Source organism: Chiloscyllium punctatum, chromosome 1 (assembly GCF_047496795.1).
Source record: "Chiloscyllium punctatum isolate Juve2018m chromosome 1, sChiPun1.3, whole genome shotgun sequence".
NCBI lineage: Eukaryota > Metazoa > Chordata > Chondrichthyes > Orectolobiformes > Hemiscylliidae > Chiloscyllium > Chiloscyllium punctatum.
The window spans coordinates 142,847,875-142,870,814 of NC_092739.1; the positions used below are offsets into that span (position 1 = coordinate 142,847,875).

The window sequence follows — 22,940 nt, forward strand, 5'->3', positions numbered from 1 at the left end:
AGGTGCTTCATCAATGACCTTCCCTCCATCATAAGGTCAGAAATGGGGATGTTCGCCGATGATGGCACAATGATCAGCACCATTTGCAACTCCTCAGATAATGGAGCAGTCCATATTCAAATGCAGCAATATATGGACAGCTGACAAGTGGCAAGTGACATTTGTGCCACATAAATGCCAGGCAATGATATCTCCAACAACAAGGAATCTAAACATTGCCCCATGATATTCAATGGAGTTACCATCGACCAGAAACTGAACTGGAATAGTTACATAAATACAGTGGCTACAAGGGCAGGTCAGAGGCTAAGAATGAGATGGGTGACTCACCTCTTAACTCTCCAAAGCCTGTCCACCATCTAAAAGACAAAAGCAGGGAGTGTGATGGAATATTCCCTACTTAGTTGGCGGAGTGCGGCTCCAACAACACTTTAGAAAAAAATGATACTGTTCAGAGCTTTATTGCCACCCTTTCTAACACTTTCAAAATTCACTCCCTCTACTACTGGTGCACAACAGCAGCAATGTGTGCTATCCTGAAGATACACTGCAGAAGTGCACCAGATCTTCAACAGAACCTTCCAAACCTGTAACCTCTGCTACCTAGAAAGACACGGGCAACAGATACATGGGAACATCACTTAGAGTGCCCTCCAAATCACACATCTTCCTGATTTGGAACTACAGAGGAACCTTGATTATCTGAGCAACACAGGCGGGGAGTATTTTGTTTGGATAATCGAATGCCGCGTAATCGAATGCCAGATAACACAGTTTAGCCAAGCATTGGGACCTTGCAATCTTGTTCTGATAATCTGATATTCGGATAATCAAATGCCAGATAATCGAGGTTCCTCTGTATATCACTACTTCACAACCACTTCCTAACATGTGGTTATACCCAGTTCACTTTCACCTACACTCGTGGACTGCAATAGTTTAAGAAGGCAGCCCTGGAGTAGATGCCAGTGTTGTACCTGTACTGGAAGAGCTTGGCTCTGGGAGTGGCAAGTTCTGGAGCACAAGTCTTCTCAAGGACAATTAAGGACAGGCAAATAATGTTGACCTGGCCATTCACACTCAAATTCTGTTATTGACTGAAAATAAATTAGGTTGTCAACAGTAACCCCAAGGATAATGTTGGTGGGGGTGGGCAGAAACATATGAAACAAGGACAAGGTTAGGCCATTCAACACCTTGAGCCTATTCCACCATTCACCTAGATTATGGTTAATCTTCTACATCAATGCCATTTTCCTGTACTATCCCCAGGACAGATGGTTATATTCTCACTTTGGGTATTATCATTGGCTGGCACATTTGTGGTGCATTAAGATGATTGGGACATCGCTCTGAGAATCTCCTACAGGGGTATTCTGGAGTGAGTTGATTAATCAACAAAAGTATCTTCCTTAGGAATATAGGAGCAAGAGTAGTCTGTTCAATGCTTTGAGTCTGCTCTGCCACTCTAGATCATGGTTGATAACCTTTGTCAGTGTCATATTCCCATATTAACCCCATATTTTTGATGTCATTACAAACAAGAAATCTATCAATCTCGCTCTTACCTGATTCAAAGACTGAGCTTTCACAACACTCTGGGGAAGAGAATTCCAAAGATTTACCCCCTTCGAGTACAAAGGTACCTCCTGAACTCAGTCCTATAGTTTGCTCTTTATTTTTAGATTTTTCCATGAAATGTAACTTTTCAAATTTGTTTCTGTCATTTCTCTGGTATGCACACAATCATTTCAGAGTTTAACCATGACTGATACTCTTCCAGACCAAAGGTCTTTCAGTAATAGTTATGCCAGAATAAAACTGATACCTCATTCCACCCCATTGACCATTTTTCTTGAGACCCAATTCTCTTTGACCTTTTGCAATTATTAAATTTGACGTCTGCTTATGCTACATTTTATTATCACTAAATAATTCTCACCTCTTGGAAGCCTCTGTTGCATAAAACTAACATTTTCTCATTCCCGCAGCAAGCTGTAAGCATTCGCATGGTTATAAATTCAGTGACAACATCACATACACTATAACATTGCAGTAGCTGTCATTGCAATAAGTGGCAGATTTATTGCATAGAGATTTTAATGCAAAGTGAGGCTAGCCTTGAATGTTTCTCTAAGGAAAATAACATCTTACTGGAGTAGCACCCAGTAATTATTATTTCATGTTTTTTGCCACTTTATTGGCTGACAAACCTAATGACAACAGAGGAAATCAGTGGTTGGATTTTTCCATTTTGTTGAAAAGATGGGAAAAATACTCTTTTCCATCATAAATCACACTGTGGATAAAATTATGGTAAACACCACTTTTAAAATATGTGAGAAGCAAATTACATTAAAGTGACAGGGAAACTGACAGCTGCTCAAAAGTTACATAACAACTTCCAAAATGTTTGTTAATTTGGTTGTGGAATTTGCAAGTTGTACAAATGCCAAGCTCATCTCTTAAATATTCAAAGGGTCTCTCCCAATCTGCAATAATGTCGTAGAATGTTCACTTCTCAATAGAATAAAAATAAACAGCACAGGAACAGGCCCTTCGGCCCACCAAGCCTGCACCAATTCCTAATCCTTATTTAGACCCATCACTTATTGCCTTTGCGTATATTTCTGTTCACCTCATGTTCATGCTTCTATCACGGTATGCCTTAAATGTTGCTAACATGTTTGCTTCCACCACCTCCACTGGCAGTGAATTCCAGGCACACAATACTCTTTTCGTGATGTTTTCCTCATTCTTTGCTAAACTTACTCTCACCTTGAACCTGTGCTTTCTTTAGTTGACCTTTCCACCGTGGGAAAAAGCCTCTACAAATCCACACTTTCTATGCATCTCTATGTGAAGGCAGTCCGATTTATCCACTTCTCCTCACCCTCCAGACCAACCAACATCCTGGTGAACCTTCTCTGCATCCTCTCTAAAGCATCCTTTTGGTAGTGTAGTGACCAGAACTGCATGCAATATTCCAAATGTTGCCGAAATTTTACACAGTTGTAGCATAAATTGCCAACTTTTATATTTGATGCCCTGCCTTGCATCAATAGTCAAAGAAGTCAATAATATCCATGACAGAGGAGATTGCTGGATATAACATTCAACTTCCACCACTGGCACAATATAAGCACAATTTGTAGAATCCACAGCGTGCAGCAGCTCAAAGAGAAGGACCAGCCCCTTTTTTTCTTGGTACAAGTAGGATTGGATAGTAAATAAAGCTTGTCCATATCTCAAGAACATAGGCAAAAACTTAGCAGATGGAACATAATGTGGGAAAATGGGAGATATATAGCATGTTTGCCTTCATCGGTCAGGGCATTGAGTATAAAAGTTGGCAAGTCACGTTGCCCCTGTATAAAACTTTAGTTCGGCCACATTTGGAATATCATGTTCAGTTCTGGTTGCCACACTATGGGAAGGATGTCGAGGCTTTGGAGAAGCTGTAAAAATCGTTACCAGGATGTTGCCTGGATTGGAGTGCATTAGCTATAAGGAGAGGTCGGATAAACTTGGATTGTTTTCACAAGAGTGCTGGAGGCTGAAGGGCAACCTGATAAAATGTAAAATTATGAGTAGCACGGATAGGGTGGTTAGTCAGAGTCATTTTCCTAAGGTGGTACTAATGACTACTAGGAGGGCATAAGTTTAAGGTGAGAGGGGAAGGTTTAAAGGAGATGTGTGAGGCAAGTTTTTATTTTCTATAGAGGGTAGTGGGTGCCTGGAACATGATGCCACGGGAGGTGGTAGAAGCAGATACGATAGCAATGTTTAAGGGGCTTTTAGATAGACACAAGAATAGTCAGGGGATAGAGGGATACAGACCATGTGCAGGCAGATGGGATTAGTTTAGCATCATGTTTGGCACAGACATATTGGGCAGAGGGCCTGTTCTTGTGCTGGACTGTTCTACATTTTATGTTCTTTTGTATATTGGCTTTGGAGGCAGAAAATGTTCACTTGGATAATCCTTGAGATGGAGGGAGTTTCTTGTGAGGAGAGATGGTGCAGGTTGGATCTTTATTCATTTGAGTTAAGAAGAGTGAGAAGAGACTGTACTGAAACAAATAATATTCTTATGGGGTTTCAAAGGGTAAATGTGGAGAGATCATGCCAGTTGTAGGGGATTCTAGGAGCAGAAGGCATAATCTCAGAATGAGGGGTCACCCATCTAAGGTAGAAATAAGGAGAAATTTCTTCTCTCAGAGAGGGGTGAATCTGTCAATTCATTACTGCAGACAGGCAGATCTGTCTGGATCATTACATGTATTCTGAGATGAGTAGATTTTTTTTTAAATCAGTGAGGAGATTAAGTGTTATGAGAAAAAGGCAGGAAAATGGAGTTGAGGGCTGTCAAATCAGCTATTATCGCATTGAATGATGGAGCAGATTTGATGGGCTGAATGACTTTATACTTTCATAAGAGTTTGAGCGGAATTGGTCCATTCGGCCCATCGAGTCTGCTCCACATTCAATCATAGCTGACATTCTCCTCACCCCCATTTTTCTGCCTTCTCTCCATATCCCTTCAACCCATTACCAATGAAAAATCTGTCGAGCGCCTCCTTAAATTTACTCGCTGTCCCAGCATCCACTGCACTTTGCGGTCGTGAATTCCACAACACTTTGGGAGTCGCAGTTTCACCTCAACTCTGTTTAAATTTGCTACCCCTTATCCTAAAACTAACGACCTCTTGTCTTAGTATGCCCCACAAAGGGAATCATCTGCTGCTCACTTTATCCACACTTACTTCAGCTCTATTTCTTATGGTCTTATAAACATGTTGATTTTAAAAAATTAGTTTGTAAATTGTGTGCACCTGATGGTGAACTTTAAAATAAATAAAACGAACTGATTTACTTACAATGTTTCATGTTTTCAAGAATGCAGAAAACAAAGTATCAGATGATCAAAAGGCAAACAATTGGCTGACACATATGTTGTCCCATGTGTTGCCTCAAATGACCCCAAGCCAGAAGAATAACCTCCTTTGCCACTAATAATGCACGGCAGATGGTCACACACTTCTGAGCAACTTCATACACTTTAGCATTGTCCAAGTTGTACAATAAATCAGAACTGCAAAGTACTATGGACATGTTTAACTTTTAATTCCATGGCGTGTTTTTTTTATATAAAACGGACTTTTGCTACAGGTGTACATTTCATGCTATCTGGCAAAGTGGGGCACATGGAAAGACACACTTGTGGGGTATCAGGGCAAGAGCAACTTCAAACAGAGACAGAGAGAGGCAAAACAAGAAACAAATAATGAAAGGGCTAATGATCTCTCCCCACCTCTCAGTGGAAAGCCACCCCTTGCAGAGTATTTCTGAGTTTTTATCAGGAATATATAAAAAGAAGGGGTTAAAAACAGACTGCAACACTGGTCTGCATATGTTAGCAGAAGAAGGCATGCTAGTCAATTGAAGTCCTTGTGTATTTGCCTGGGTTAGAGCTCAAGTGTACTTTGAAGGTCATGGATGCAGTAACAACCACTATGCACCCTGCTGTTGGAAATAAAATGACTCTCTGACTTGGCATACTGCAAGCCAATCAAAAGGAAACAGGACGAGGGCTCTCTCGCTCGGAGTGCGGTCAGCTTACCACCATCGAAAGGAAACAGGACAAAAGGATTTCAACTAACCTGCAAAAGCCAACAGTCCCAAAGTTCAATTATCAACATTCCCTTGGTTCCTCTTCATAACCGACCCAGAGAGATCAGGTAACATTTTTTGGACTCACTCTTTGTTCCAATCTGTGTGTATTGTGCTGTAATATTTTAATTCTTTTCACATCTAGTAACTAATAACTCACTCTTTTGCTAACTGGTTCCTTTTAAGAGCATAGTTTCATTTAGTCTGGGAATAAAGCATCCTCAAGGGAGGGGATCCTTTATAAATTACTCCTATTGCAACCAACCAAGAGGGCAGGTGAATGGAGCCAGTTTATTCTTCCTCTCGTGAGAGCTTAATAATTTGTGGTGTCCTGTCTTGGGGGTCCTTGTCTGGGATCTGGTGACACCAACGTTGACTGCTTAGCTTTGACTAATACTGTCCACCTGAACATGCAGACATGGTTGCCTTTAATTATTGACATGATACTGAAAGAAAGCTCGATACTAAATGAACAGAATGTGGTGTGTGCTGAACTAGAAAAACAAAACCACAACCTTCCAAATCACCATCACTGATATCAAATTTTCATTCCAGATGTGCTTAATTAACTACATTTCTGTCTATTTTCACATTTCCAGATTATTAATTACTAACAAAATAACTAGCATGTTATCAATAATGTAAAAAAAGGAACACTGCATTGTCAATAGATTTAAGCTTGTATGAAATCATAATCAGCTTTTCATCAAATGTTTGTGTACCTGGATGGTAAAGAAAGCCAAGTGGAAAATAAAGCACTTCAAAACTTTTGAAGATTCTGAAAGTGCACAGCAAATGAATCAATTTCAGGTAACTTGCCCTTGGTCAGAACAGATTCAGGTCAGTTTTACAGGTGAGCCTTCCTGAAGCATTCAAGATATGAGATGTTGTGGGGTGGCACTTTTCAGGCAGTCTTAAACTGCTGTCATTCATTAAGCACCTCTGGACGGGCATGAGACAGCAGCCCCATGACTCCTTGCTCAGAGTGCAGCAAAGGCAGGCATGTCTACTCAGCTTTCCAGTGAGCACTGTCTGTATTTGTTTTCTAATGATGAACCCACGGTAATGTTTCATCATTCTGAGATGAATGATCGCTATCTTTGCATCAAACAGAAAATAGTAACATGAGACAAATTATTTTGTCGGACTGGATTTCAAAGGAAGAGAGAAGTTCCAATCTGGGAACAGTCCTAAATAGATGAGAAAAGATGCCAGAACCATTACAGAAGATTTGCTGTATTCATCTGAAGTTGAGATTCGGGCATTTCAGCAGGTGAGGATCTGGACGTTCTAACATTTATTGCATATGATATCTGACTAGATGGTACTTGAATAAATTAGAAAAGGCCTTATCCACCACTACTCACCTTGATGTATCCGAAAGCACAGGGAACTAGATGAGGGACATGACTGAAGTGTAAAATACCCAGATGTGAACATGCAAGAAGGTAAATCCCAACCTGGACCTCCCATCTGAGTCCATTTCCATCAAGTCTTTTTTCTGATGATTCTCAGTTAGTTTTACTGAAGAGCAAGAAACACCTTAGAGTGAAGGCAACATTCCACACAGTAGCTTGTATTTCATTCCCATGAAAACATGTTGGAAGCCAGTTATCATAGACGTCAAAATAAAGCTACTGCAAACAAAGGGCTGTAGAATGGAATAAAGGAGAGCAGCTGTTCCCTCTCAAAGGAAAATCCATAAGCAGTGAAGCAAGAGACAGTGACGCCACCAATCAGTTTGTGAATGTCTGGTAAAACAAAGACTGAGGTCCAATACCTCACAGACCTTCCTAGAAGGCTTGGATTGAGCCATACAGAAAATGCACATACCACAGTGTGACAGGCAAACACAAGAAAGCATGCCCAACCCTTCAAATTCCACTAAATCACTGCAGTCTTACAATGTTTAAATGGACCATATCGTCAAAGCTGCTTGAGAGTTTTGCCAGCTAACTATCTCAGCATGTGTCTTCACATTAACATAGTACATTAGAGGTCTTTGTGCCTAGTTTAATGGTCATGGAAAGGAAACATTACACACAAAGACATACAACAGTTCCTCCCAGTTTGGACATTTTAGATAAAAGACACAATGCGCCAGTGCTTACAGTAAGACATCACTAATGTCAACTGCAAATCAAGGGTGCAATGAAAAAGAATAGATGAGTCTAAGCTAAGAAGATGGAGCCATTAACTGCTTCCTCACAGAGGATCCAGATAAAATGAACAGGTAAAAATGAGGAAAAGACAGCAAAAGAAACACTTGTGACTTTATCCCTGCAAAGGCCCATTCTATCCCCTCAGTTTACACAAACCTGACTTGCATTTGATCTGATTTAATGCATCTCACTTTACAACCAGATGCCTTGGGCGTGGCAGCAAAACTACCAGATCAGATTCAATGTGACAAATTCTCACCCAAAAAGAAGCAAATCTCTGTTAAATAGCTGAAGGTATGGAGAACAAGGTGACTCTACAAATAATTGTGCATTCAGGAGGCTGAATTGGCAATAGTTGTTATCAGATTTTGAATGCTCCATAAAAGCGCCAATGTCAACTCAATGGGATGAAGGCCTCTTTTGGGGTAGTAAATGCCTATCATTGGGAACAGAATCTATGCCAAAGTTTACAAAAACCACAACCAGAGCCACCATAGCAGCTCAAACTTTGGAAAGATGGAAATCCTGCACACATGGAGTTTCTGAATTTCCCTATGAAAGCTGTTGATCTATTAATTTTCCTCACATCACTCACTTTGTGACAATTTACAATTGATGAACACTTATCACTGGCATGTGAATGAGAGTGAGCAATGTCGAATTTGAACTCTCCCCATTGGGCAGGAAAAGAAGGGGTGAGGGGAGTGGAGGGAAAGCTTCACTTAATCTCAAATCCTATCAATCTTCAGATTCAGTACCATTGGCTTTGGTGATGGATAAGGGGACAGCTTATACAGGACCCTTACAAATGAGTGCTATTGTATCAATAGAACCCCAAATGCATTTAACTAAGGCCTGAGTGCAAACCCCCTATTAATCCCTAAAACCTTTGCAGGCAACAGACAAGATATTCTTCATGATTAAAACTGATAGAAGCAGAACAAATATGTGCATGTGGGAAAATCATTTGGCCCTCAGTCCAACATGCAATCCAAGAACAACTGATGGAAAGCAATCAGTGCACAAAATTCAATGAATGCTACTTCTAATAATATCTTTCATAAGGAATGCATCACGTAAATTAAATCATTAACATTATTTTTCTACTGACCAGGAAAACTTAACATAGTCACTGTTAAATAATTGAATGTGAAAGTGAGGGTCAGTTCCATTTAAAAATGAATAACAGATGTAACACAATTGAGCTTGAAGGGTCAAATAAATGAGAAGTTATTCAGTGGGAGGGCTTTTTACCCAATAAATTGGGGAACCTCAAAACTAATTTTCTGAGAATGAAGCCTACTGTTACAGCAAGCACCTATTCAAAAACTATATTGTATTCCTCAAAGTAACTGAAAAGCAAGTCTTGAGAGGCCTACACTCCTGCGACTCAATACCTCTAATCCATTCTGTGTTTTTTCCCTTTTCCCCATCTCCCTCCCCCCACAACATTCTTTCATTCTTAGGTTGGGCTTGCATTAGCAAGGTTTACAGAAAGATCACAATCGAATCACCATAATGAACGAGAAGAGCCACAAAGACTGGGCTGAGTAAGTAGCTAATGAGAAAAGATTCCTCCATTTACAAGATAACCCCACCACAGGCAAGATCATTAAAGAGACTCAGAATAGAGGTGAATGGGGAAAGAGATTCTTGCAGCAAAAACTCCAACCAAACAGCATCGCGCTAATACCTTTTCAGAGCACAATACCCGACAAGGCAAATCCCTCAAAACTTAATGAGCTACAAGCTTTCTTTTCATAGCAACAAAAGTTTGGCCCCTTTCTTATAACTAATCATGAACAAACAGTATCTCCGTGATGTCAATTAATAGTCAGTTCTTCGAATGCTGAAATGGGGAGGAAGGTGGCAGGAGAGAATTTAGGTCCACTTTAGCCCGCTTCCTTTTAGATGGAAGTACTACACAACATGCAAGAAATTGTGAAAAAAAATTCCACCTATCAATGCATTGTCGTTTCACAGAGATCACACACACACACACACACTTTCTCTCTCTCTCTCTCTTTTACCAAGACACTTGGCTTTTTCTGTGCATCTGTCAGTCTCCGGCCTGACACTACTGCAATTAATTTAGTCAGGGCTCTTGCATTGTTAGGAATTGTCCAAGACTTGAGGACTAACACATAGCATCTTTGACAGAAACAGGGTTGTCCCTTCTTCCGATTAGCCCTTGGAGCTGAGGTAGTGATCCTTTCTCCTAATTTACCTGAATTTGTGATTTCTACAGTTTCTCAGTCTATCCTTCAGAGTTCCTAGAGGTTAGTCTACACAAATCATGAACGAGGGGTAGTATGGGTGCTATATATTCCCATCTTACTCCCAAATGTTTGAGTGTTTCCATGTGGTTTGATGATACCAGCTTCACTCGGTTCCACTTGTTACCACGTGACTACAGCACCTGTCTGATATGATATATGTTTATGCGGTTTGACCATCGTGAGAAACAGTTTCAGCAGTGGCTCGGTTGTTTGTACACTTGGCTCACAACTTGAATCACAAGGTTCCCATTCCAGGGCTCAGGCCTCCAAATCCTCAACTTAAGGCGCTGACTTTCAGATGAGACATTAAACTGAAGCTTAACTTATCTGCTCAGCAATATTTCAAGGAACAACAGAGAGATCCTTGGTTTGCTTGCTTTAAAACTCACCCACGCAGTTGTGAGCCATACATTCCTTTACATTACACATTATCTGTGGCAGTTCAATGACTTTCAACAGGGATCTGTATCATCAAGCATATCCAGTGTTGGACCATTCATCAGGATCTGCAGCACCATTTATGAGAATTAACATCCACAGAGTGTCATTCATTAGATTGAATAGACCTATTATTCATGAAGATTAGTATTGGTACAATTCACCAAACAAAATCCTTGCCGTTGTGCATACATCTGTGAAAAGTAAAGTCTGAAGCATTTGGAATCATCTTCAGCCATTGCCAAGTAAATAATGCATCTCAGTCTCCTCCAGTGGTCCCCAGAATCGCAGATACCAGTCTTTAATCAATGCAACTTTGATATGACATCAAAAAAACAGCTGGAGGTACTGGAAACTGCAAAGACTATAGCCCTGGCAACATGCTGCCAATAATAATGAAGACCTGCGCTCCAAAACTTGACTTGCCCCTACCTAAATTGTTCCAGTACTGTTACAAACTGGCATCTACCAGATAATGTGGAATATTGGACAAGGTCTATCCTATTCACAAAAATGTAGGACAAATTCAACCCATCAATTACCACCACAAAAGTTTACTCTCAGTTATCAGCAATGTGATTGAGGGTGTCATCAACTGTCCGATCAGGTAGTACTTAGACACCAATCAGCTGCTCATTGAGTCCAAGGCGAAAGTGAGTACTCCAGATAGAGTCATAAAGTCATAGAGATGTACAGCATGGAAACAGACCCTTCGGTCCAACCCGTCCATGCTGACCAGATATCCCAACCCAATCTAGTCCCACCTGCCAGCACCCGGCCCATATCCCTCCAAACCCTTCCTATTCATATACCCATCAAAATGCCTCAGAGTGGTGCTGGAAAAGCACCACAGGTCGGGCAGCAGCTGAGGAGCAGGAAAATCGACGTTTCAGGCAAAAGCCCATCATCAGAAAGGGCTTCATTCCTGATGAAGGGCTTTTGCCTGAAACATAGATTTTCCTGCTCCTCAGATGCTGCCTGACCTGCTGTGCTTTTCCAGCACCACTCTAATCTCAGTTTGGAATCCACCAGGCCCATTCATTTTATGAGCAGACACAAGAAGCACAAAATTCTCCCTGGGTTGGAGCTGTAACAAAGATGGTTGTTGTTGCTGGAGATCAGCCATCTCAGCTCCAGGAATTCCTCAAGGTAGGAACTTAGGGCCAACCGTCTTCAGTTGGTTCAACAAAGATCTTGCCTGCATCATACATCAGAGGTAGGGGTGACCACTGTCGATTATACAATGTTCAGCACCATTCACAACTCACTGGTTACAGAAACTGACCAGGTTCATATGCAGCAGAATCTGGACAATATCCAGGTCCAGGCTGATAAGTTGCAAACAACATCCATGCAATATCAAGGACAAATTAGGCATCTGGGCCTCTATTCCCTGGAGTTTTGAAGATTGAGAAATGATCTAATTGAAACCTACAAAATCACAGATTCATAGAACTCCCATATTGCAGACAGAGACCATTTGGCCCATCGAGTCTGCACCAACCCTCCAAAGAGCATCCCACCTGGACCCACACTACCACCATATCCCCATATTTACCATGGCTAATCTGCCTAGCCTGCACACCCCTAGACATTATGGGGCAATTTAACATGGCCAAGGTACATAACCTGTGCGTCTTTGGACTGTGGGAGGAAACCACAGCACCCAGCAGAAACCCACGCAGACACAGGGAGAATGTGAAAAATCCACACAGACTGTCACCCAAGGTTGGAATCAAACCCAGGTCCCTGGCACTGTGAGGCAGCAGTGCTAACTACTGCCAAACGGTGAAAAGGATGGACAGAGTTGATGCAGGTAAGATGTTTCCCCTAGTTGTTGTGATTTAAAACATGGGACATGACTTAGAAATAAGGGAGAAGCCTCTTAGAACTCAGATGAGGAGCATTCTTGTTACCTCAGAAGTTCATAGAGGGAAATTCAGTCATTGAGTATGCTTAAAGTGGAGATTGACAGATTTCTAAATACTGATGATAATATGATTGACAGACACTAGGAAGCTCAGAGGAAGAGAAGGATCTTGGAGTACTTGTCCATAGACTCCTGAAGATGGCAGGATATGTTAAAAGGGAAGTTAAGGAGGCATTTGGAAGACTTGCCTTTTTCAGTTGTGGCACAGAATATAACAGCAGGGACGTTATGTTGGAGCTGTATAGGACTTTGCCTCCTCCTCAAGTGGAAGACCGTAAGTAATACTGCTCACTTTACTGTCAGAAGGATGAGACTGTGCTGGACAGGGTACAGAGGAGATTCACTTAGAAAGGTTAGCTATGAAGTGAGGCTGAATAGGCTTGGGAGGTTTGTCCTGATGAAGGGCTTTTGCCCGAAACATCGATTTCAAAGCTCCTTGGATGCTGCCTGAACTGCTGTGCTCTTCCAGCACCACTAATCTAGAATCTGGTTTCCAGCATCTACAGTCATTGTTTTTATCTCGTTGATTTTAACCCTACTGCGAATCCTCTTGCAAGGATGCCTGCCTTGAAGAAGTTTTCCTCCTCTCTCTACAAGAATCTCAGGGAGTCCCTCTCCCACTGCAACTCCCAGGTCATTTCCTCTGCCCTGAAGCTCTTCACTCTATGCTACTTTCTCCCACCCCTACCCTCCTCTAGCTTATCTCTCCACGCTTCAGGCTCACTGCCTTTATTCCTGATGAAGGGCTTTTGCCTGAAACGTCGATTTCGCTGCTCCTTGGATGCTGCCTGAACTGCTGTGCTCTTCCAGCACCACTAATCCAGAATCTGGTTTCCAGCATCTGCAGTCATTGTTTTTGCCAGGTTTAGTTAAGAGCAGAGAAAGCTGAGAGGAAACCTGAATGGGGTATATAAGATTATGAGGGGCAAGTCCAGGGTGGATTGGAAGCAGCTATCATCCTTAGTTGAAGGATCAATAATGAGGGACATAATTGTAAGGTGAAGGGCAAGAGGTTTAGAGGAGATATTGAAAATAATCTGTATCCGGACGAAGTTGAGAATCTGGAATACACTGATTTTGAGGTCGTTGAGGTGGGGAACCTCACCACCTTTCAAAACCAGAAGAGCAGCTGAAACAAGCCAAGTGCTGGAAAGTGGGGTTAGCATACATAGGTCAGTGCAGACTAAATGGACCGAAGCGCACTTCTGTGCTGTATGATTCAATGAGTCTATGTAACGAGATATGGAGTGAATATGGGGAAACACCATGATTGTGTTGAATTATGGAGCAAGCTTGATGGGTTGAATGGCCTACTCCCATTCCTATGCTCTACATCAGTGTTGACAATTTCTCAGTTAGATATATTTGTATCTAAATTCATTCCATTCCTGAGAATTTAGAGTAAAAGCAAAGATGATGATTCTGTTCGGGAGCACTGCATGGTTAGAGGATGCTGTCTCTTGGATGAGACCTTAAAGTGAGACCTTGTCTGCCTTCTTGGAGTAGACACTAAAGATCCCTTAGTATCTTTACTATAGCTATCCAAGGGGAGTTATAATCTGGGTCCTGGCTAATATTCATCACTCCCTTAAGATCATTCAATCAGATAAGCTGGTCATTATCATGTTGTTGTTTATGGGATATTGCTATAGGAAATTTGCCTGCCATGTTCCCTCTGATTGTAACAGTTACTAGACTTCAAAACTGCTTTATTCAGAGAGACACTACATAAAAGCAGGTTCTTTTTCTCCTGCTGAGATGCTGTTTACTGAAATGTACTAGAATACAGAATCACTTTTTAAATTTACCAACAGGCGAATCCCATTGGCACCCTTTTCCAGGGATTGTGAGCACTGTCACTGGGTCCATTGGATGCCCCTCTACTGGCATCAGCTGGCAAGCAGGGTGAGAGACAGTGGAGCAGTCTTCTTAAAAACCTGCACAGCAACATTAAATAACATGGATTTTCCTTCACACCTCTAAGCTATAGGTTTCTAGGTCTCAACTGATAACTACCCACCTCCTCACTGCATTTAAATTTGGGGTACGTCATGGCATACGCTCTGTGATGACATTACTTCAATCAGTACCCCGGGTCATGGTGAGGTTACTCTCTGATCTCATTAATATTAAACAGGTAGCCAACAGGTCACCCTCTGAAGCAGTGAAAATGGATTCCCACGTCTTTTTTGGCCTTTGAATGGAGTCCACCCACCCTCAAAGTTTTATCGCAGTTGACATTTTGGGGGGGAATTTCATGTGCACTGTGTTATTTTGCTTCCCTCGTACCTACTTTAACACAAAAGTTATGGAAACCAAATCACGTGCTTTTTTAAAATTAAAAGTTGAAGTTAGTGTTCTCTCTGTCTCCCACTAACATGTTCCACAGTATTTGCTGCCTTGATTAAGCTCTCTAACAGAGTTCCATGCCTTACAAGTCAGCTCTCAATAGATATGTTCTATATGTTTGGAAATCCTCCCTCCCTCTTTTTTGTTGTTGAATTTTATTGTTAACCATTTTGCAACAAAACAGATCAACAGACTAAAATTGAGGGGTTTTTTTCTTTTAATCAAGTCAAGAGAGTCAACTTCCTTGTGATGGATTACAAAAAGCTGCAAAACCTGAAAGCTTCTGTTACAAACAAGTTAACATAATCTATTTTATTCTCCCACACAGTCATCTGATCATTGATGCTGCTGGCTGAATGGCAGGTTTTCAAGCTAAGAACATTAATTATTCCCTCAGGGAAAGTCAAATACATGTAAAACATTCAGCTCTTAGTTTAAAAGTCTGTAGCATTTTAGGTTTATATTTTTGGCATCTTTAAGCGAACAGCAGTTGGATACATAGAGCCCATGCTGTCAGAATAACTCTTAATCAGTTTAAGAGATGTTCCACTGCTGAATAAAATTGAAAGGGCTCTTTTAAAACACGAACCACAAGTAGCAGCTAAGCCCCCGATAGGGGATATCAGAACCTGTCGTGAAACACAATGGCAACGCTGCATAGAGAATGATAGAACAATTAAGGAACACAAATTAACAGGGCTAAGTCACCACAGGGATGGATATTTGTTGAATTGGCAGCTTGGGAGAGGATGTCAACTGAAGAAGTTCATTATTTTATTCAAGAAACCCAAAGGTTGTCTTGATGCATTGAATTTAATGGACATTGATGTGTATCTTTCAGTACATTTTAAACCAAAGCTTTTGAAAAGAGAATAATACAAACAACACCGAGCATTACAAACCCTAAATGTTCTACAAACATAATTTGTAGAAACATAAATTAAAATATAGAACATAAAAAATCTATTTATTTGGTGAATATTTACAGAATTTCAGATCATTACTACAAGAGTTGGGTCAAATTAGGGCATTGTTGCAACATGAATTACCCTAGCAGAATCTAATTTTGAAAGGGCAACAGACAATATTTTAAACATATGAGAAAAGGAGGTGGAATTCATCGAATAGCTGTTTCAAGAGACATAGCACTTTGCACAGCATGGACCTTGAAGCCACCTCTCCATAAACACCTCAGTGGTCTGTCTTCTTCCTTCCCAGGGCAGTTTAAATTTAGCCTCAAGTCTTTGGATGCAACAATCGCAACAGGGAAGTCAAGTTAAAAACAGCTGATCAACGCTGTCCACTCTGAGCAAATTTGGAAGGTAAAACCTTCATCTTTCATTCTTACATTGCTAACTTCCAATAGTTTGAATTAATGTAAATGAACAAGCTTTTAAAGAAGAATCTAATCTAATCTAATCTAATCTAAAATAATTTTATATATATACATTTTTAAATGGGGATTTTTTTCCCATATGGAGAAAATTTGACATTCAACAAAAATAATCCTAAATTTCAGGGCCCCTCAGAGGTTTAGCAGTAATTATGAAAATAATAAACCATTTGAAACCCATTTACACGTTATTCAATGAAGTGTGAATTTTTCAGGGTTTTTTTAAAGAGATTACAATTGTTAAAGTGGAAGATGTCCTTAATTCAATTCATGTCATGCCCATAGACTGCAGATTGGTGGGAGGCAGCTCCACGTCAACAGCACCTCCTCTGGAGAGATGTAGAATTTATGAATTTTTGAGCTGGATTTTACAGGATCGCCTACCTAGAAAGTCAGTGCAGAGCTACCTCTCCTTAAAATGAGAATTCTATCCCTATTGCAAGAGAAAATTCACTTCAGAGAACTGCTGGCCAAGTGGATAACCAACAACTCTGTAGTCCCAGCAGTGTTGGCTGGGAATGGTGACAACAGACTGGGATCTCAGGCAGACCTGAAGAACAGGAGCCTGGATTTCAAAACAAGTCCTGCAGTATCACCAGGGCCATGACGGTATGGTCCTAGTGAACAAAGCGAGGGATCAGGTTTGAAGAGCCATGGGATGAAGGCAATGAGGACGTGTGATCTTTGGAGTGGGTGCATCTGATGAGTATTCTGGAGCCACAATTAAGGCTGGCTACCCCTTGCCTTGACTACTACCCCCATAGATTAAGCCACTGGGCTACCCACTTGGCACAGACTTTCCCGTGTCTTGGGCATGAACATTCAGACAAGGAGCAAGAGTAGACAGCTTAGCTCTTTGAGCTCATTCTGCCATTCACTAAGATCATTGCTGATCTGATTTTAACCTTAACTCTACATTCCCATACATCTTTCATCCCCTTGCTGATCAACAATTTCCCTTTGCAGCTGGGATGGATGGACACTTGCCCACCAATGGTCCAGGCTGGCATCTGGGTGCTGAAATGACCACGTGCTGTATTCTATGAACTCCCCTAATTGCAGCCACTGTCAAGTATGCCAGAGGGAGAGCTCTGTGTACTTGTGGGCTCTCCCAATTCAAATGGAGAAACGATGGTGAACACAGACATTTTCATAGTCTTTGACACTGCAGAATCTTTGCTCTTGTGAGGAGGCAATGGCCTAGTGGTATTATCGCAAGACCATTAATTCAGAGATCCAAATAGTATCCTGGGAAGCTGTATTCAAAACTGCCAAAGCAGATAGTCCAATCAGAATTCAACAACAAAAAAAAAATCTGGTATTAAGAGATTAATGATGACCATGGGATGTCATGCTGTGGTTAAACAGGATGTTGGTGAGGCCTCTTCTGGAGTGGAGTGTGCAGTTATAGAGTCATACAATATGGAAGCAGACCCTTCATTCCAACCAGTCCATGCCGAGCAGACTAAACGAGTCCCACCTGCCTGCATTTGGCCCATATCCCTCCAAATGTTTCTCATTCATGAACTTATCCAAATGCTTTATAAACTGTAACTGTCTTATAACTGTACCTGCAACCATCACTTTCTCTGGCAGTTCATTCCACACATGAATCACTCTGTGTGTAAAAATGTTGCCCCTCATGTCCTTTCTAAATATTTCTCCTCTCATCTTAAAATATGCCCCTTAGTTTCGAATTCCCCCACCCTAGGGAAAAGACCCTTGTCGTTCATCTTATAATGAATTTATAAACCTCAATAGGTCACCCTGAAACTCCTACGCTTCAGCGAAAAACGTCCTCGTCTTTCCAGTCTATTTTAATACCTGAAACCCTCTGCTGGTCACCCTACTACAGGAAGGATATTATTATATTGGAGAGGGTTCAGAAAAGATTTTCTAGGGCGTTGTTGAGTATAGAGGGTCTGAGTTATAAAGGTAGGCTGGACAAGCAGGGACCTTTTTATGAGGGGAGTACAATTTTGTCAATTATGAAACATTTGCAGAGGTACATGGATGGGGTAGGTTCATGGATGGACCAAACACTGGCAAATGGGACTAGTTTAAATTGTAAGAATGGGACAGCATGGGCAAGTTGGGCCAAAGGGCCCGTTTCCACATTGCAAACTTCTATAAAAATGTAAAAGTCACACATAATTAGGGTGGCACGATGGCTCAGTGGTTAGTACTGCTGCCTCACAGAACCAGGGACCCAGGTTCAATTCCAGCCTTGGGTGACTGTCCGTGTGAAGTTTGTACATTCTGCTTGTGTCTGCGTGAGTTTCCTCCGGTTTCCTCCCACAGTCCAAAGATGTGCAGATCAGAAGAATGGCCATGCTAAATTGTGCACAGTGTTAGGTGCATTAATCAGAGGGAAATGGGTCTGGATGGGTTACTCTTCGGAGGGTCGGTGTGGACTTGTTGGGCCGTAGGGCCTGTTTCCACACTGTAGGGAATCTAATCTAATCTAAACCTGTTTATCAAAAGCTATGGCTAATGATCTATGTCTGGGTATGGGATGCAGATTTTCCAGAAATAATTTTACATGAGTTTATGAACATTGGTGTTGAGCCACGTGTTGAGGGTAATTAGGATCTCAGATTCTTGCCATAGAGCCCAGGCAAGCCAATACCTTTGTTTAGATCAAAACATCAGCTGCATTTGTACAGCACAACAAGTGACTCGCTTTAAAGTTTTAATAGTTGTTTCATAATTTCAGTAATGAATAACAGATACACGGAAAATGTTCAGCTTCATTCCGAAGGAAAATATGCAGCAAAGTGTTTGAACAAGCAGAGAATACAAAATGGATTCCTCATTGTATCTGCCTTCTCATGGAATAATTAAAACTAGCTCCTCAACCATGAAATCACAGCTTGCGACAGACAAACAAAATCCACTAAAAACAACTCTCTGTGTGCATCCCAAGACTACAAAGTAAATAACACAATGGCTTTCATTCCAGTTTGGACTTTGTTACTGGCACGGCAAGCTAGCAAACAAAATATTTTAAAATCTGAGTTTTATGGTGGATAATTTCCACTGAACATGCCTCAAGACTTATTTAATTAGTTAAAGGTGCATTCAATTGTATGTTTCTTTGATGCCCAGGAATACCTCGAAAATTAACATTAATTACTTTGCCTGTAAAACTCTGTATCCTATACATTAAGAATCACGCAATGGCTAATAAACATGGAAAATGGTGTTGTTATAAATCTGGCTTGGAATGCAAACTCCAACCCTTCTTTACTGGGATTGTAATATTAAACAGCAACTTGGGCAAGGGGTTTGGTTACACTCCAGACTAAATTGTGTGGCAGTGTCAATGTCATAAATACAGATCAGCGATACAAGGATGGTTTCAGCTATAGGGAGGGGCTGAATAGGCTGGGGTTAATTTCACTGGAGCTTTGGAGGCTGAGGGGGTGACCTTACAGAAGTCTATAAAATCATGAGGGGTGCAGATAGGGTGAATAGCCAAGGTCTTTTCCCCAGAGTAGCGGAATCCAAATCTAAACAGCACAAGTTTACGGTGAGAAGGGAAAGATTTAAAAGAGACCAAAGGGACAAATTTTCACGCAGAAGGTGATGCGTGTATGAAATGAGCTGTCAGAGGAGGCTGGTACAATTACAACATTTAAAAGTTAAAAATCACATAACACCAGGTTATAGTCCACCAGGTTTATTTGAAAGCACTAGCTTTGGGAGTGCTGCTCCTTCAACCTGTTGGACTATAACCTGGTGCTGTGTGATTTTTAACTTTGTACACCCCAGTCCAACACCAGAACCTCCAAAACATTTAAAAGTTATCTGGCTGGGTATATGAACAGGAAGAGTTCAGAGGGATATGAGCCAAATGCTGTCAAATGGGACTAGATTAATTTAGAATATCTGGTCAGCATGGATGAGTTGGACCAAAGAGCTGTTTCTGTTCTGTACATCTCTATGACTTTTTGGGTCAAAGATCAGCCATGCTGTTTAGCACAGGTTCAACGTTAACTACAGGTAACATTGACCAACCACAGGAAAGCACACAGCAGAAAGATCTAGTGTTCGTGTTCCGATAGAAGGAGTAATGGTTTCACTGTGTGTACGTTGGTGTTGCAATACTGCAGAGTTTTTTAGAGAGCTTCAGTATGGAACATAGAACAGTACAGCACAGGATTGGGCCTTTGGCCCATGATGTTGTGCCGAACATTACATCAAATTAAATTAATCCCCTCTCCCTGCTCTTGGTCCATATCCTTCAATTCCTTGCATATTCATGAGCTTATCTAAAAATCTCTTAAATGCCCCTATCGTACCTGCCTCCACCACCATCCCTAGCAGTGATTTCCATGCTCCTACCACTCTCTGTGTAAAAAAACGTACCTCTCACAAGTCCTTTGAACTTTCCACCTCTCACCTTAAATGCATGCCGCCTAGTTTTAGACAATTCAACTCTGGGAAAAAGATTCTGACTGTCAACCCTATCAATGCATCTCATAATTTTATAGACTTCTGTCAAGTCTCCCCTCAGCCTCTGCTGCTCCAGCCAAAACAACCTTAGAGTCCATACCCTCTAATCCAGGCAGCATCCTGGTAAGCCTCTTCTGCACCCTCTTCAAAGTCTCCACATCCTTCCTCTAACATGGTGACCAGAACTGAATGCAATACTCTTAAGTGCAGCCTCACCAAAGTCTTATAATGCTGCAACATGGTATTTCTCCACCCATATCTGCAATTGATCTATAGTTCACTGCATCTGTTGAAAACCTTCCACACTATCTATAACTCCACCAATCTGTGTGTCATCTGCAAATGCACTAACCCACCCATCTATGTTCTCATTCAAATATCTGGGTAGCTGAACTAGCAACTGATACAATCAATGCACCAACTGTTCTGATCTGTTTCAAAGTGATTTTCAAACGTACATTAATTTAGTTTTTGTATTTATGACCTCGAGTTACATCATGTATTGATAGATTTTACAAGGCAGTGTAGAAATAAGAGTAGACCATTCAGACTTGTGAGTCTATATCTGAATTTATGGACTGGGATGTGAATGCATATGTCTAAGAGCCAGTGTGAATGAGAGAAACAATCCTGGTAACACAAGTGCAGGTGGCACTGCAGATCAGAAAACACTTCAACCCAGTTTGCCTCAGATCAATTTTCTGCTCCATTTGGAATCTGAGAAATAGGTGAACCTGGATGGTACAGTGGCATTAAAAAGTAATTGTCAGTCTCACTCAGAAAGTCTACAATATTGTGACTGAGAGCTGGAAATGCAATTAATTCCATCACTGCAGTTTGTCAAAAGGCGCATTCTTGGTGTTGATTAAGTTTGAGCCTAAACACAATCAGTGATCCAAAGAATGTGAGTTCAAATCCATTCTTGGCAGGTTAGAAATCTGGATTCAACTCTAAGAAAACAATAATCACTAAAGGTGTCCACAAAACTTACACACTGCTGTTAAGAGCCAACTGATTCACAAAATGCTTTTAAAGAAGAAATCTGCTGTCCTTATTCTATCCAGGCATTTATGTGACCCTTACACACCAATATAACTACTAACTGCCCTCTGAAATAATCTAGTAAGTTGATCAGTTGCGTCAGCCAGTAATTTAAGAAGCTCCATTACTAACAGCTGGTAGTAATAAATGCCAGCCTTGCAAATGACGTCCATATTCAAAAACAATATATATTTTTTAACAGATATCATACCTGACCTATAAGGTGTTGACAGTGGAAGGGGTATTGAAAGGGTTAAACTTTTTTTTAACCCCTGTACAACCTTGAACAGTACAAAGTAATAGAGCCTTTTCCTTCAATTATTGTCTCTTGGAACCCTACAATTTATTTTCCAGAATGACACTTTATGACAATTAAAGGAGAGAAACATTTCGCACCTCATTCACCATTACAGCTGAAACAGCGCAGTTTTTGATGAAGAACAGAATTAGGAGATTCATTTTTCTCACAAGTTACTAATTATATTGAACAGATTCCAGTGGGAGCATGTAAAGTTATGACAGTTGTATTTCTTATAATAATAAAAAGCTGAAATCCAGTTAGGAAAACGGTTTAAAATATAGACAGAAATTTACTACACTGTTCATACTGATGGCATTTAATCTACAGGGACTACTGAAGTATAAATCAATGGAAGGCAGCTAGTCAAATATGAACAATGAGGGTTCATTGAGTTTAATCATGAAGCCTAAGCAGATATCCTGAAAACTTGGCCCATTTCCTTTGAACGATGCATAGAACATCATCTTCCAGAGATTAAGTTACTCCATGATAGGGCAAATTGTACAAGCTCTCTTTAAACAAATGGCTCGACAGCTTTCTCACTACTAAATGTTTTGCCTCACGTTTTTTTTTCTTCCTTTTCTAAAAGCTCCAGTTTTTCTGGACTTTGGTTCAACAGACACGAATTGTTCTTTGCTGGCCTTGAACTTTGATTTACTCTTCATGACCAGCCAAATGAGCAGGAACCCGAATCAGCTGTGTCCCCTTTTGACACCCACAAATGCTCCCTTCCAAGAGGACACTGGTTGGGAGAACATGGCTCAGTGGCGTTTGAGGAAAACTACCAGAAGCTCGACTGTGACCCCTCACTTCAATCAGTCAATCCACCAAACATCAGGAATGGAATTTGGGATCTGGGATCTGTAGTTTCATTCCAAACTGAATATTGACACTACTTCGAGGGCATGCTTTGCTG

The 22,940-nt window shown here is 41.0% G+C and overlaps 1 protein-coding gene and 1 long non-coding RNA gene across 2 annotated transcripts in view; one reads left to right on the top strand and one right to left on the bottom strand.

Moving 5' to 3' along the window:
* The window catches only part of fgfrl1a (fibroblast growth factor receptor like 1a), a 357,849-nt gene that overhangs the window by 64,080 nt on the left and 270,829 nt on the right, over positions 1 to 22,940 (bottom strand). The gene's annotated exons all lie outside the window — the stretch shown is intronic.
* On the top strand, positions 5,598 to 19,027 carry LOC140480758 (uncharacterized). Its single transcript, XR_011961395.1, has 4 exons — positions 5,598 to 5,741; positions 6,787 to 6,946; positions 9,302 to 9,385; positions 18,941 to 19,027. It is a non-coding gene; the product is annotated as an uncharacterized lncRNA (long non-coding RNA).